Genomic DNA, 16,987 nt, shown 5'->3' with positions numbered 1-16,987 from the left:
CCGACTATTTGTGACACCATGGACTGTATAGTTCATGGAATTCTCTAGGCCAGAATACTGGAGTGGGTAGCCTTTCCCTTCTCCAGGGGATCTTCCCATCTTTAAGTATAAGCTTTGGCTAAAATATTTACATAATTAGATAATCATGGTGTATAGCTGGTTGTAAAACAGAATGTATGTTAATGTTTAATTTGAAAAATATTTTGTTATTAAACCTGCCTCATACTTACGATGATGTTACTTATGGAGGTAATTATTAGAAAACAAAGAATAATTTGACATAAGCGTTTGACATATTTCTTAAATAATTGCTTTCACAGACATACAGATTTGGATTTATTTTTTACATAAGTGGGATTATACTGTTTCTTTAGAATTACAGTCTTCTTTGTAAGGTTTATATTTTAGTACATATAAATTTGCTTTTATTATTAATACCTTTTAATACGTCACTGCATAGTAATGCATGGTCTTACCCAGAATTTTAAATTATTTCTTCATTAATGAACATTGGATGTTTTTGTTGTTTTGGCTGTTTTGTTTTCATGTTGTTTTAAACTGCTTTTGTTTTTTATAATAAAATAGTGATTCCTTTGTACAAATTCTTTTAGAACATTAGTATATATAAGATAGATTTCTAAATATGGTATTGCAGTTCTAAGTATCATGTGTTCATTTTACATTTTAATAAATGCTACCAGATTATATTGCAAAAAGATTACAATAATTTATATTCCGTCAATTATATGACAGTACCTGTTTCTTCATGTTCTTGCAACATTTAATGTTGCTACCTTTTTAGTTTGCCAAAGTTAAAGAAAAAATAGATCTTAACATTTTAATTTGCACTTTCCCAGATGCTAGTGTAATGTTATATCTTTTCAAATTAAACTTGCCTTTCCGCTTCTGTAGATTGCCTTTTCACATTCTTCATCTCCTTTTCTATAGTATCATTTAATAACTATTTACTTAAAAGTCAGTTTTGTGTTGATCTTCTGTTGTTAAATGTATCACAGGTATTGTCTCTTAATATCCCACCCTAATTTAATTCCAGGAGCTTTATATATCTAGAGGGTAGTAAGTTCTCTTCATTGTTTTGTTTTTTTTTTTTTTTAAACTGAAGATTTCTTTGCTATTCCTCACACCTCAATTCTTCCAAATGAATTTAGGAATGTTAATTTTAAATGGAAGAGGAAAAATAGTCTCATGAGCCTGTGATTGGAATTTCTGTAAATATTGTTTGTAAAGAATTAGCGTTTTTGTGATTCAGAGTCTTTCCATTCATCATGTGCGTGTCTCTCATTTTAGGGGGGGATCATTCATGTTTTAATGTTCTTTAAGAAAGTTTTCTTCGCATTGGCTTCAGTCTTGTATCTTTTTTCCCCTCTCAGATTTATCCTTATTTTATAGCACTTATTCCTTTGAATGGAATCTTTTCCTGATATTTCTGTTGAAGTCTGGTTATTGTTGTAGGTCCGTAGGAAATTTGTTAAATTTTTTGTGCTTGTTTTGTATCATGCTAGCTTACTACTTGTATTAGTTATTGTTATTTCTCAATTTTCTTGTGTTTTCCAGAAAGCAAAAAAGTTCCTTATATATAAATAATGCTGTTTTATATCTTCTCCTTTTCCAACATTTTAATCTTAACATTTTTCATACATTTTCCCATTGGCTAAGACTTTTGGCGCAATATTCAGTTGCTGAAGTGATCATCTTCATCCCTTTATTTGAGTATGAGGAATGCATTTAATATTTTGCCGGTAGTTATGAAGTTCAGGGAGTTTTCTTATATTTCAGCTTGTTTTGGAGTTTATTACTCTTCTTGTCAAGAATAAGGGTTAAAATTTGTCAGCTGCCTTTTTGGTATGTGTCAAGATGGTATCTATTAGAATTTGTCTCAGCTTTGATTATACTAAATTGTATTACTAGCATTACTGATGCTACACTGGCCTTGTGTTACCAGAATAAATACTGCCTGGTCATTGTGGTTAGTGGTTATGGTGGTTTTTAATATATACCACTGGATTTAATTTTATATGTTTTGATATAAGCATAAATGAGATGGGATCTTCTAATTATGTGTTTTGTGTTAAAGTGAGAAGTTTTTCATCTTTTTCTGTGCTATCCAGGGAAATCTTGTTACTTGAAAGAGTAGTAGAATTTGACCATGTGACATCTTTGGGGTTTTGTTACTGTTGGTTACCTTTTGTTTTTAGAGCTAAGTTTTAAAATATATATGTTTTGATTTCTAAAATAGTTCTTGTCATCTTCCTACCTTTTGTTTATCCCTTGTCAGTTTTATTAGAGGCTCTCCTCTGCTTCTCTTTCCACACGACTGCATGGTCAGATAGATGTCTTCTGAGGCAGAGCATGGATTTGTTTTCCATTGTGGTCAGAGAACTTGATCTTGGAAGTAAAAGTTTATGCTGTCCGTAACTGTATATATATATGCTAGGACGAATTGTTAAGACTGGTTCAGTTGTAAACATTACCTTGATGTTTCTTCTCAGCCTCTTTCTATTTTATTGAATCTGAAATTGGAATTTTCTGGGACTTCTTACATGAAGAACTATTCCTTTTTTAGTAGTGGTGTTTTCTTTTCAGTGGTTGTAGTGGTAGCATTTCTGTTCTGGATCCTGATCCAGTCTACTTGTTTCCCTTCCATGGGTTCCCTAACTTGGGAGAGATACTTTTCACTATGATATTACAATGGGCATAAATCTTTTAAGATGTCTATTTTTGGGGACTTACTGAGATTTTGAGGGGCAAGTAAAAACTGTCTTGATCAAATCTCTTTGTTTAAACCACAGGCTAGCAAACTTTTTCTTAAAAGGACTGACAGATATTTTAGGCTTTGTGGGGCTGTTATGGTCCATGTTGCAGCAACTCAATTTTTTTTTCTTTTAAAGACTATTTTTCAGGAGCAGTTTTAGGTTCATGTCAAAATGGAGGGTAGGTAAAGAGATTTCTCATATATCCTCAGCCCTCAGTATGCATAACCTTTTCCCCATTGTTAATATTTCACACCAGAGTGGCACATTGGTTATAACTGATGAACCGACATTGATATAATTATCCAAGTCCATATGTTTACATTAGGGTTCATTATTAGTGTTTTACATTCCATGGGTTTGAACAAATGTAAAATAACATGTATTCATCATTATAGTGTTATGCAGAGTGTTTTCACTGCCCTGAAAACCTTCTGTGCTTGTTCTGTCCATCCCTTCTGCCGTGTCTGGCAACCATGTTTTACTGTCTTCATAGTTTTGCATTTCCAGAGTATCAGATATTTGAAATCATATAATATGTAGCTTTTTCCGATTGGCTTCTTTTCACTAAGTAATACGCATTGACATTTTCTCCAGGTTGTTTTCATGCCTTGCGAGCTCTTTTCTTTTTATTGCTGAATAATATTCCAGTGTAAAGATGTATCACAGTTTGTTTATCCATATACCTACTGAAGCACATCTTGGTTGCTTCCAGGTGTTGGCAGTTATGAATAAAGATGCTGTACACATCTGTGTGCAGAGTTTTGAGTAACTGTGTTTTCAGTTCCTTTGTGTAACTACCAAGGAACATGATCGCTAGATTGTGTGGTTAAGAGTCTGTTTAGTTAAGAATTTACCAAACTGTCTTCCAAAGTGGCTGTACCATTTTGTATTCCCACTGGCAGTGAATGAGTTTCTGCTGCTTTATATCCATGCCAGCATTTGTCAGTACTCCAGGTTGTGGCATTCTGATAGGTGTGTAGTGGTATCTCTTTATTGTTTTAATTTGCATTTCCATGATGATGTATGATGTGTCTTTTCATAGGCTTGTTTACTATCTTTATGTCGTCTTTGGTGCTGCTGCTGCTGCTAAGTTGCTTTAGTCGTGTCCAACTCTGTGCGACCCATAGACGGCAGCCCACCAGGCTCCCCAATCCCTGGGATTCTCCAGGCAGGAACACTGGAGTGGGTTGCCATTTCCTTCGCCACTGCATGAAAGTGAAAAGTGAAAGTGAAGTCGCTTAGTTGTGTCTGACTCTTAGTGACCCCATGGACTGCAGCCTACTAGGCTCCTCCATCCATGGGATTTTCCAGGCAAGAGTACTGGAGTGGGGTGCCATTGCCTTCTCCCTTCTTTGGTGAGGTGTTTGTTAAGGCTTTTGGCTCAGTTTTTAATTGAATTGCTTTTTTCATTGTTGAGCTTTGAATTTTTCGTATATTGTAGATAACATTCCTTTATCAGATGTGTCGTTTGCAAATACTTTGTCCCGGTCTGTGGACTGTCTTATTCTCTTGGCTTTATCTTTGATGGTGTACTGTGAGGGCTTCCCAGGTGGTGCTCATGGTAAAGAACCTGCTTGCCAATGAAACGTAAGAGATGGGAGTTCAATCCCTGGGTCAGGAAGATCCCCTAGAGGAAGTTATGGCAACCTACTCCAGTATTCTTGCCTGGAGAATCCTATGGACAAAGGAGCCTGGCAGGCTACATACAGTCCATAGAGTCGCAAAGAGTCGGACACATCTGAAGCAACTTAGCACAAAACAGCACACTCTAGCTTATCACCCACCAGCCTGTCATAGCTAGGGTACTTCAGGCAAAGCAACCAACTAGGCTGGGATACAGCCTCACCCACCAGCTTCGAAGTCGCTAGTTGTGTGCAACTCTTTTGTGACCCCATGCCAGCTGCTTCAAGACTTCTTGAGCCCACAACTACTCTGGGACCTGGCCCTGTCCTCCAGAGGGTCTGGGACCAAGCCCTGCACACTAGTAAGCTGGCGATAGATGCCCACCTAAGGGCCCTGCAGTCAGAGACTTAAGGTCCTGACTCTGCCTATCAGTTGGCTGGCACTAGCCTTAGACCAACCTCAGCAACCACTGGGCAGGCACCAGCTTCACGTCACCTTCGGCCCCAGGCCTGCCCACTAGCGTGTTGATACACCAACTCCAGGACCTCCAGGGCCAAAGACTCTAGGATCTGGCTTTGCCCACGCAGGGACTGGTATTAACCTCAGACCAGCTTTACCAGCTTGTTCACAGGACCTGCCCTGATGCAAGCCAACACTAGCTCTAAGACGTTTTGGACCCCTCAGCAGGCCTACCCAGGATTCAGCCATACACACCAACAGGACAGCAACAGCTTTGGGACACCCTGGGCCCTGCAGCCAGCTATGTCAAGAACTGGCTCTGCCTACCAGCCGATCAATGTTAGATCCAGGAACCCCAGCTCTGCAGTTACCCGCCCCACAACCTGGCTCTGCCCACCAGTGATCCATTACTAACCTCGGGACCCCCTAGGGATCCACAGCCAGCCAACCACCTTGTGACCCATCCCTGCCTAGCATCAACCAGCAGCAGTAAGGACCTAGCAAACAGCTGACTTGGAGCCAGCTATGCCTGCCAGACTGTTCACAGTAGTCAGCTTGCTGTAACAGCAGGGCCCATGCAGCCCCCATGAGGAGCATACCTTGAGCATACAGTTCTGGTGGGTGTATGTCACTCCAACACACTGTTGGAGTGTGTTGCTGGAACACATAGGATGTCTCTTACTAAAGAGCCGTTCTCCAAGGTTGGGGAATGTAACCAAACTACCAAATACATAGCAATAGAAATGACAAATTAGTCAGAAAGAGGCCACAGAGGTACATGTTCTAAATGAAGGAACAAGATAAAACTCCATAAGGACTAAATGAAGTAGAGATAAGCAATTTACCAGATAAGAAGTTCAAGGTAATTGATCCTAAAAATGTTCAAAGAAATCAGGAAAAGATTGGATGTATAGATTGAAAATATAGAAGTTTTTAACAAAGAGTTCTAAAATATGAAATGACCAAACAGAGCTTAAGAATGCAGTAACTGAAAGAAAAAAAAAATATGCTAGAAGAGATCAACAGTAGATTAGATCATAGAGAGGAACAAGTTAGCTGGAAAAATGGAGTAGTGAAAATCAATGAAACGGAACAGAAAAAAAATAAGAAGAAATGAGGACAGTTTAAGAGGCTTGTAGGGCACCAAGCATCTGAACATTTGCGTTTTAGGAGTCCCAGAAGAAGAGAGAAAAGGGAATGGAATGTATTTGAAGACATAATAGCTAACAACTTCCCTGACCTGGGAAAGGACCAAGAAGAACAGAGAGCCCCCAACAAGATCAACCCCAAAAATATCACACCAAGATACATTGTATAGTTAAAATGGCAAAAACTAACCATAAAGAGAGACTATTAAAAGCAGCAAGGAAGAGTAACAAGTTACCTAAAAGGGAACTCCCCTAAGGTTATCAGCTGACTTTTTAGCAGAAACCCTGCAGAGCAGAAGGTTGTGGCTTGATACACTTAAATTGATGCAAGGGAAAAACCTACAACCTATTATACTCTACCCACAGGCTTTCATTCAGATTTGATGTAGGGATCAAAACTTTTACAGACAAGAAAAGCTTATAGCAGTAGCAAACCAACTTTACACAGAGTAGTGGAGGGGTTTTTCAAAGAGAAAAAGAAAAGGCCAAGTTTTTATCATGATGGATGATGAGATTAAGAAAAATAAATCTGGAGAAATAGTGATATATTTGAGAAGGGGAAAAATGGAAACCTGGAATGATTTTCACTGGAGTAGTAAACATTTCAGGCATGATACAATTTTAGTAATATTGACCAGTAAAACAATGTTAGAGAACTCAAGATTAAGTTTTAAGAATGTCATCTGATCTGTATTTCAGAATTCCCAGGCCCTTTGCTCAATTCTCTGCAGCCACTATCCAAAGGGCAGTTGTTCAATTATCTGTCAGGGTTCATCCTAGAAAAAAACTGGGAAAAATGAAAGAGGGTTTTGTTCAGACTGTCTTTTTTTTTTTCAGGTAGATTAGTGAGGGAAAGGGGTTGCTGATTTAGCATTCTGTGGGATTCTAATATCCCCTCAATCCTGGAGACAGTTGATTTTGGAATTTACCTAATAATATAGCAAATTTTCTTTTTAAAAATAGACCAACTCAGGAGGCCTGTATATTCATTGACCCATGAACATTGTTACTCCAGGGAGCCTCCTTAGATCCTTGTTAAATTTCCATATATGACTCTCTGTCCTCCTAAGTCAGCTCTGATCACCCCTCCTTGAATCTTAGTCAGTTGGATAGTCCACTTACTTATCCCAAGTGTAATAAACACACCTCAAAAAAAAAAAACTAAAAATAAAAAGGCTACAACTAGAAATATGAAAATTATGAAAGAAAAAAATATTATAGGTAAAGGCAAATATATAGTAAAGGTAGTAAATCAACCACATATAAAAGTAGTATGGAAGTTAAGAAATGAAAGTAGTAAAATCACCTATATCTTCAATAAGTAGTAAAGGGATACATAAAATAATATAAAATATGATGTCAAAAACAGTGACATATTGGGGCAGGTAGAAATGCAGAGTTGTTAAAATACATTTAAACTTAAGGGATCATCAGCTTAAAATAATTACTCAAAACATACATGTTGGTATATTTAAACTGCATGCTAACTGCAAACCAAAAAATGTAGTAATATAATAGATGTACACACAAAACAAGAAAGGAATCCAAATGTAACACTTAAGATGATAATCAAATAACAAGAGAATAGAGCAAAAGAAGAACTTCACAAAAAGCCCAAACACAATTTTCAAAATAACAATAATTCAGTAATTACTATCAGTAATTGGACTTCCCTGATAGCTCCGTTGGTAAAGAATCTGCCTGCAATGCAGGAGATGCTGGTTTGATTCCTGAGTTGGGAAAGTCCTCTGGAAAAGGGATAGGTTACCCACTCCAGTATTCTTGGGCTTCCCTTGTGGCTCAGGTGGTAAAGAATCTGCCTGCAATACGGCAGACCTGGGTTTGATCCTTGGGTTGGGAAGATCCGCAGAGAAGGGAAAGTCTACCCTCTCCAGTATTCTGGCCTGGAGAATTCCATGGACTGTATATATGTATAGTCCATGGGGTAGCAAGGAGTCCAGACTGAGTGACTTTCACTATTAGTAATCACTTTATATGTAAATTGACTGAAAGCTCTAATCAAAGATATAGTTGCTGAATGGATACAAACACAGCGTGGATACACACACAGACTGAAAGTAAGAAGGTGGAAAAAGTTATTCTATGCAAGTGGAAATGAAAAGAATGTCAGGATAGTTATATCAGACAGAGTAGATTTTTACAACAAAGACTGTCACAGGAGACAAAGAAGGACATTACATAATGACCATGGGATCAATTGAGTATGCAGCCAGCATAGGCACACCTAGACACATAAAAGGGAGAAATTGGTAGTAACACAATAATAGTAGGGGATTTTAACACCCCACTTACATCAGTGAACAGATAATCCAGACAGAAAATGAATAAGGAAATATTGGCCTCAATCAACACATTAGACCTGTGCTCTAAAGAGCAGAGTACACATTCTTTTTAGGTACATGTGGAACATTCTTCAGGATAGGTCACATGCTGAGCCACAAAACTAGCCCCAGTAAAGTTACAAAAATCTGAGATCTTATCAAGCATCTTTTGCAACCACAACACTGTGAGATAGGCATCAGCCACAAAACAATAAAATTACTATTTACTTTTATTATTAAACCCTCAAAAAAACCCCAAAAAACCCAAATCCCAAACACATGGAGGCTAAAACCCACCCAAAGTTAGTAAAAGGAAAGAAATTATAAAGATCAGAGCAGAAATAAAGGAGATACTGAAAGGTTGTTGCCGAACTGTGAAAGATGCCAGGATTCTTGACCTCTAAGAGCAGAATTCAAGCTGGGGCCAGTGACGAGGCTTGATCGCTCAGAGCTTTTGTATTTTAATAAAGTTCTATTAAAGTATAAAAGAGATAGAGAAAACTTCTGACATATACATCAGAAACTGGCAGAAAGAGTATCCCCCTGCTAGTCTTTAAGTAAGTAAGTAAGTAAGTAAAGTCACTCAGTCGTGTCTGACTCTTTGTGACCCCGTGGACTGCAGCCCACCAGGCTCCTCAGTCCATGGGATTCTCCAGGCAAGAATACTGGAGTGGGTTGCCATTTCCTTCTCCAGGGGATCTTCCCGACCCAGGGATCGAACCCGGGTCTCCCACATTGGAGGCAGACGCTTTAACCTCTGAGCCACAAGGGAAGCTGGCTACTAGCTCTCTGCTAATTTGAGAAAGTCAGTTCAGTCAGTTCAGTCGCTCAGTCATGTCCGACTCTTTGCGACCCCATGAACTGCAGCACGCCAGGCCTCCCTGTCCATCACCAACTTCAGGAGTTCACTCAGATTCACGTCCATTGAGTCAGTGATGCCATTCAGCCATCTCATCCTCTGTCATCCCCTTCTTCTCCTGCCCCCAATCCCTCCCAGCATCAGAGTCTTTTCCAATGAGTCAACTCTTCACATAAGGTGGCCAAAGTACTGGAGTTTCAGCTTTAGCATCATTCCTTCCAAAGAAATCCCAGGGCTGATCTCCTTTAGAATGGACTGGTTGAATCTCCTTGCAGTCCAAGGGACTCTCAAGAGTCTTCTCCAACACCACAGTTCAAAAGCATCAACTCTTTGGCGCTTAGGCTTCTTCACAGTCCAACTCTCACATCCATACATGACCACAGCAAGAACCATACCCTTGACTAGACAGACCTTAGTTGGCAACGTAATGTCTCTACTTTTGAATATGCTATCTAGGTTGGTCATAACTTTTCTTCCAAGGAGTAAGCGTCTTTTAGTTTCATGGCTGCAGTCACCATCTGCAGTGATTTTTTAGCCCCCAAAATAAAGTCTAGCATTGTTTCCACTGGTTCCCCATCTATTTCCCATGAAGTGATGGGACCAGATGCCATGATCTTCGTTTTCTGAATGTTGAGCTTTAAGCCAACTTTTCCACTCTCTTTCACTTTCATCAAGAGGCTTTTTAGTTCCGCTTCACTTTCTGCCAAAGGGTGGTGTCATCTGTATATCTGAGGTTATTGAAAAGGAATGTCTTAAAACTCAGAGACTGGCACCAGGCCCCTCACCCACAACATGCATTTTGAGATGACATTGGCAGCTGTGAAGAGATACCCAACGACCAAGGTAAGAGAAGCCCAAGTAAGATGGTAGGTGTTGCAAGAGGGCATCAGAAGGCAGACACACTGAAACCATACTCACAGAAAACTAGTCAGTCTAATCACACTAGGACCACAGCCTTGTCTAACTCATGAAACCAAGCCATGCCTACGGGGCAACCCAAGACGGGTGGTTCTTGGTGGAGAGGTTTGACAGAATGTGGTCCACAGGAGAAGGGAATGGCAAACCACTTCAGTATTCTTGCCTTGAGAACCCCATGAACAGTATGAAAAGGCAAAATGATAGGATACCAAAAGAGGAACTCCCCAGGTCATTAGGTGCCCAATATGCTACTGGAGATCAGTGGAGAAGTAACTCCAGAAAGAATGAAGGGATGGAGCCAAAGCAAAAACAATACCCAGTTGTGGATGTGACTGGTGATAGAAGCAAGATCCGGTGCTGTAAAGAGCAATATTGCATAGGAACCTGGAACGTCAGGTCCACAAATCAAGGCAAATTGGAAGTGGTCAAACAAGAGATGGCGAGGGTGAACGTCGACATTCTAGGAATCAGCGAACTAAAATGGACTGGAACGGGTGAATTTAACTCAGATGACCATTAAATCTACTACTGCAGGCAGGAATTCCTCAGAAGAAATGGAGTAGCCATCATGGTCAACAAGAGTCCAAAATGCAGTACTTGGATGCAATCTCAAAACGACAGAATGATCTCTGTTCGTCTCCAAGGCAAACCATTCAATATCACAGTTATCCAAGTCTATGCCCCAACCAGTAATGCTGAAGAGCTGAAATTGAACAGTTTTATGAAGACCTACAAGACCTTTTAGAACTAACAGCCAAAAAAGATATCCTTTTCATTATAGGGGACTGGAATGCAAAAGTAGGAAGTCAAGAAACACCTGGAGTAACAGGCAAATTTGGCCTTGGAATGCAGAATGAAGCAGGGCAAAGACTAATAGAGTTTTGCCAAGAAAATGCACTGGTCATAGAAAACACCCTCTTCCAACAATACAAGAGAAGACTGTACACATGGACATCACCAGATGGTCAACACAGAAACCAGATTGATTATATTCTTTGCAGCCAAAGATGGAGAAGCTGTATACAGTCAACAAAAACAAGACCAGGAGCTGACTGTGGCTCAGATCATGAACTCCTTATTCCCAAATTCAGACTGAAATTGAAGAAAGTAGGGAAAACTGCTAGACCATTCAGGTATGACCTAAATCAAATCCTTTATGATGATACAGTGGAAGTGAGAAATAGATTTAAGGGCCTAGATCTGATAGATAGAGTGCCCGATGAACTATGGAATGAGGTTCTTGACTTTGTGCAGGAGACAGGGATCAAGACCATCCCCATGGAAAAGAAATGCAAAAAAGCAAAATGTCTGTCTGGGGAGGCCTTAACAAAAAGCTGTGAAAAGAAGAGAGGCAAAAATCACAGGAGAAAAGGAAAGATATAAGCATCTGAATGCAGAGTTCCAAAGAATAGCAAGAAGAGATAAGAAAGCCTTCTTCAGTGATCAATGCAAAGAAATCGAGGAAAACAACAGAATGGGAAAGACTAGAGATCTCTTCAAGAAAATGAGAGATACCAAGGGAACATTTCATGCAAAGATGGGCTCAATAAAGGACAGAAATGGTCTGGACCTAACAGAAGCAGAAGATATTAAGAAGAGGTGGCAAGAATACACGGAAGAACTGTACAAAAAAGATCTTCACGACCCAGATAATCATGATGATGTGATCACTAATCTAGAGCCAGACATCTTGGAATGTGAAGTCAAGTGGGCCTTGGAAAGCATCACCACGAACAAAGCTAATGGAAGTGATGGAATTCCAATTGAGCTGTTTCAAATCCTAAAAGATGATGCTGTGAGAGTGTTGCACTCAATATGCCAGCAAATTTGGAAAACTCAGCAGTGGCCACAGGACTGGGAAAGATCAGTTTTCATTCCAATTCCAAAGGCAATGCCAAAGAATGCTCAAACTACCACACAATTGCGCTCATCTCACATGCTAGTAAAGTAATGCTCAAAATTCTCCAAGCCAGGCTTCAGCAATACGTGAACCGTGAACTTCCTGATGTTCCAGCTGGTTTTAGAAAAGGCAGAGGAACCAGAGATCAAATTGCCAACATTTGCTGGATCATCGAAAAAGCAAGAGAGTTCCAGAAACACATCTATTTCTGCTTTATTGACTATGCCAAAGCCTTTGACTGTGTGGATCACAATAAACTGTGGAAAATTCTGAAGAGATGGGAATACCAGACCACCTCACCTGCCTCTTGAGAAATTTGTATGCAGGTCAGGAAGCAACAGTTAGAACTGGACATGCAACAACAGACTGGTTCCAAATAGGAAAAGGAGTATGTCAAGGCTGTATATTGTCACTCTGTTTATTTAACTTATATGCAGAGTACATCATGAGAAACGCTGGACTGGAAGAAACACAAGCTGGAATCAAAATTGCCGGGAGAAATATCAATAACCTTAGATATGCAGATGACACCACCCTTATGGCAGAAAGTGAAGAGGAACTAAAAAGCCTCTTGACGAAAGTGAAGGAGGAGAGTGAAAAAGTTGGCTTAAAGCTCAACATTCAGAAAACGAAGATCATGGCATCTGGTCCCATCACTTCATGGGAAATAGATGGGGAAACAGTAGAGACAGTGTCAGACTTTATTTTTTGGGGCTCCTAAATCACTGCAGATGGTGACTGCTGCCATGAAATTAAAAGACTCTTACTCCTTGGAGGAAAAGTGATGACCAACCTAGATAGCATATTCAAAAGCAGAGACATTACCTTGCTGACTAAGGTCTGTCTAGTCAACACTATGATTTTTCCTGTGGTCATGTATGGATGTGAGAGTTGGACTGTGAAGAAGGCTGAGCACTGAAGAATTGATGCTTTTGAACTGTGGTACTGGAGAAGGCTCTTGAGAGTCCCTTGGACTGCAAGGAGATCCAACGAGTCCATTCTGAAGGAGATCAGCCCTAGGATTTCTTTGGAAGGAATGATGCTAAAGCTGAAACTCCAGTACTTTGGCCACTTCGTGTGAAGAGTTGACTCATTGGAAAAGACTCTGATGCTGGGAGGGATTGGGGGCAGGAGGAGAAGGGGCCGACAGAGGATGAGATGGCTGGATGACATCACTGACTTGATGCACGTGGGTCTGAGTGAACTCGGGGAGTTGGTGATGGACAGGGAGGCCTGGCGTGCTGCGTTCATGGGTCGCAAACAGTGGGACATGACTGAGCGACTGAACTGAACGGAACTTGGTACAAGGTGAGCTGTTCCAGGCCATAAAGTGATTGACATGAATCTTGAAGAAAGGCAGATTTCCAAGTAAATATATAGATTCATTAACATAGATTAGGAGAACGATTGTATGAGTAAATCATACTGGTTTGTCAAAAGTTTTGAGTTTTAGAGGAATCTGACTTGAAGACAGAGTCTAGGGTAAATACATAGGTCATTAACATAGCTTAAGACAAACATTTCCACAAGAAAAATACATTGGTTAGCTCAAGGTTTGAGAAAAGTTAAGTTCTGGTGGAACCAGGTGTCATCATGGCAACACAAATGGGAAAAAAACACTTTCCTCCTGCCGCTTAAGAGAGAGACAAAAAATGACTGACCCTTGCAGCCTGTTTCCTTGTTTGGAGACCCCAGCCTTCCTGCCTGTTACCCTCTCATTACCTAGAAAAAGAAAAGAGTAAAGAAATCTAAAAAGCTGATTCTTTGAAAAGGGAAAAAAAAGATTGATAAACCTTTAGCGAAACTCATATAGAGAAACAAGAGAGGGGACAAATCAGTACAATCAGAAATGAGAAGTTATAACTGAGACCACAGAAAACACAAAGGATCATTACTCACCAATAAAATGGACAACCTTAAAGAGATGGAAAAATTCCTACAAATGTCCTATCTCCCAACATTGAACCAGGAAGAAGTAGAAACTATCAGCAGATTAGTTACCAGTAATGAAATTAAATCCATAATAAAATTACTCCCAACAGATTACTCCAGGGCTAGATGACGTCACAGGTGAATTCTACCAAACATTTAGAAAAGTGCTAACACCTGTCCTTTGTGAACTATTCCAAAATATTTGCGAAGGAAGAAACGCTTCCAAACTCCTTCTGTGAAGCCAGTATCACCCTGATACCAAAATCAGACAGACACAGCACATTAAAATCATGTTTTTCTCAACAGGTTGATAAAAAGAATTAGATGTCAAATCTATCTTAGGTAAAGCTGAAGGCAAACTGGAATTAGAAGGAAGCTTTCTTAGACTGACAATTGTTAGTAAAATGTAAAAGTGATCTCCTAAAATCAGGAAAACAACAAGAGGCCTCCAGTCACCTCTCTTCAGCGTTCTGAAAATCTTGACATTTTCTTTTCCTGATATGTAAAAGCAGGAAATAGAAATAAAGTAATGACTGAAAAAAAAGAAATGTAACACTTTCTCAAGTGGTTATTGTCTCCATTGAACTGAACGAATCTACAAATTATTAGAAATAATGGACTTTGCAAGATAGCTGAATATAGGATTCATATAAAAAAATAATCAATTGTCTTTCTTCCTACCATGAACAGACAAAGGATGTTCCTCAGTCATAAGTCGTGTCTAGCTCTTACTGCAGAACGCCAGGCTCCTCTGTCCTCTATCTCCTGGAGTTTGCTCAGATTCATGTCCATTGAGTTGGTGATGCTATCTAACCATCTCATCCTCTGCCACCCCCTTCACTTTTTACCTTCAGTCTTTCGCAGCCTCAGGGTCTTTTTCAGTGAGTCAGCTCTTTGCATCAGGCGCTCAAAGTATTGGAGTTTCAGCTTCAGCAGCAGTCCTTCCAGTGAATATTCAGGGTTGATTTCTTTTGGGATTGACTTGTTTGATCTCCTTGCAGTCCAATGGACTCTGAAGAGTCTTCTCCAGCACCACTTTTCAAAAGCATCAACTCTTCTGGGCTTGGCCGCCTTTAGAGTCCAAACGATAGAAGTCAGACAAAACATATGTCAAAAAAAGATATTATTGACAGTAGGAAAAAAAATGAATCTAAAAATATATTCAAGCTGTATGGAAAAATTATGAAACTTTTTGGAAAGGCATTTAGAAAATTAAATACCGACGTACTATCTTCTTGAATAGGAGGATTCAGTATCTAAGAAATGATTCTCACAAATGATCTGATGTACAGATTTAACTTAAAAACACATTACTATTATGAGGAACTTAATGAGCATAGAGAGGCCTCAAAAGAGCCAGTATTTTTAAAGAAGGAGAAAATGAAGGTCCTTACGTTATTAGTACTGAAGACCTATTTTAAAAATTAAAAATTAATAATATAATGTTATTGGATTTGGGATAGACGATTGACCAGTGGAGTGGAATATAGGACCCAAAACCGAAAGGTCATTGAGGTCACTGGAAGATGGCAGACTTCACTGCATTTATGAAGTAAAACAAACTTGCGTGATCTTGACAGAATTAAAAATTTCTTAAACATAGAATACAAAGCAAAAGGAAAGGTTGATAAGTCCTATGAAATTAAACTTAAGAACATCTGTTCATTAAAAGATGTTGTAAAGAAAGTAGAAAGATAAAACACAAACTGGGAGAGAAGACTTGAAACACTGCCAAAGGATTTTTGTGTATATATATACATGCACACGTGGGTCAGTGCATGCATACATATATGCAGCTGGGAAATCAGACAGAAATTTTTCTGTACAAGAGGAAAGAGAAATGGGGAGTAAGCATATGGAAAGATGATCAATCTCATATGTAGTCACAGAAATGCAAATTAATACCACAGTAGCATGCTGTTTTATGTTTACCAGGTTGGCCAAAATTCTTATCCTGACATTGCCAAAGATAGCAGGGAACTTACTGCAAAGTTTTATACACTTCCAATGAGAGTATAAATTGGTGTAATAGTTAAGAAAAGTTTGTTGTTGTCTTAGAGTTGGGCATCCACATCTCAAAAGACTGAATAGTTCACATTTTTATGGGGTATTTACCTAGAAGAGTATCTTTAAGACTATTTTTACTAGACTTGTAGTAACAAATATATTTACAATTTGGTCCATTAAACACATAGAGGTGGATGAGTATCAGAGTATCATGAAATAATTACCTTTCTTTGTGCATTGCATTTGATACTACCCTATTTCATTTTTAAGACTTCTGATTTTGGCTTTTTAAATGAATGAGTTGCTACTTGGAGTCTGAAACTATGCTTATCTGTAGGCATTTTGGACATGTGTATTCTGGGGAGACTTATAAGAAAAAGACTATAGTAGTGATACTGTTCATAATAACAAGCTGAAAACAACCAAATTTCAATAGGTGGATAGATGTTTTGGTATATTTGTACAGTTGCATGTGGACAGTATTGCAAACAAATAAATAAACTTAAATATGAAACAGAAGTCTTTAAAATATTGAATTAAAACAACATAATTTTTTATAAAACTAAAAGATGCAGAAGAACATATGGTTTAGAGATGTGTATGAATGTAATGAAATCACATACACATATGTATACAGGGAAAAATACTAAAATGGTAAACAGACTGTGGTGATTACCTTTGGGTTTAAGAAGGCAGGTGAAAGAATGGGGGATAGGTTATTAGGTCCTGTTTCTTGGTTTGGTGGTTTTACGGTAGTTTGTTATTATTATGCTTCATTATATTCTCTATATTTGTCAAATTAGATCAATGTTTTTAGTAGCTTCATAGAGCTTGAGTTCTGCAAACATTTCTTGTGTGATTTCTTGAACAATTTTCTGCATTTTTCCTGATATTCCTTTTTCTTATTTTCAAGAGAAGCCAGAATTCCAGATTTTTAGAAAGTATCTCCAGTTTGAGGGCTTCCCCAGTAGTGCTGGTGGTAAAGAACCCACTTGCCAAGGCAGGAGAAATAAGAGGTGCAGGTT

General features: G+C 38.9%; 1 protein-coding gene across 3 annotated transcripts in view; it reads left to right on the top strand.

Moving 5' to 3' along the window:
- Window positions 1-16,987, top strand: part of AUH (AU RNA binding methylglutaconyl-CoA hydratase) — a 201,106-nt gene that overhangs the window by 60,559 nt on the left and 123,560 nt on the right. The window lies entirely within an intron of this gene.

Source organism: Ovis aries, chromosome 2, assembly GCF_016772045.2.
Source record: "Ovis aries strain OAR_USU_Benz2616 breed Rambouillet chromosome 2, ARS-UI_Ramb_v3.0, whole genome shotgun sequence".
In the NCBI taxonomy this organism is placed as follows: Eukaryota; Metazoa; Chordata; class Mammalia; order Artiodactyla; family Bovidae; genus Ovis; species Ovis aries.
Note: the sequence above shows the minus strand (reverse complement) of the source record. Positions and strands in the feature narration are given on the sequence as shown.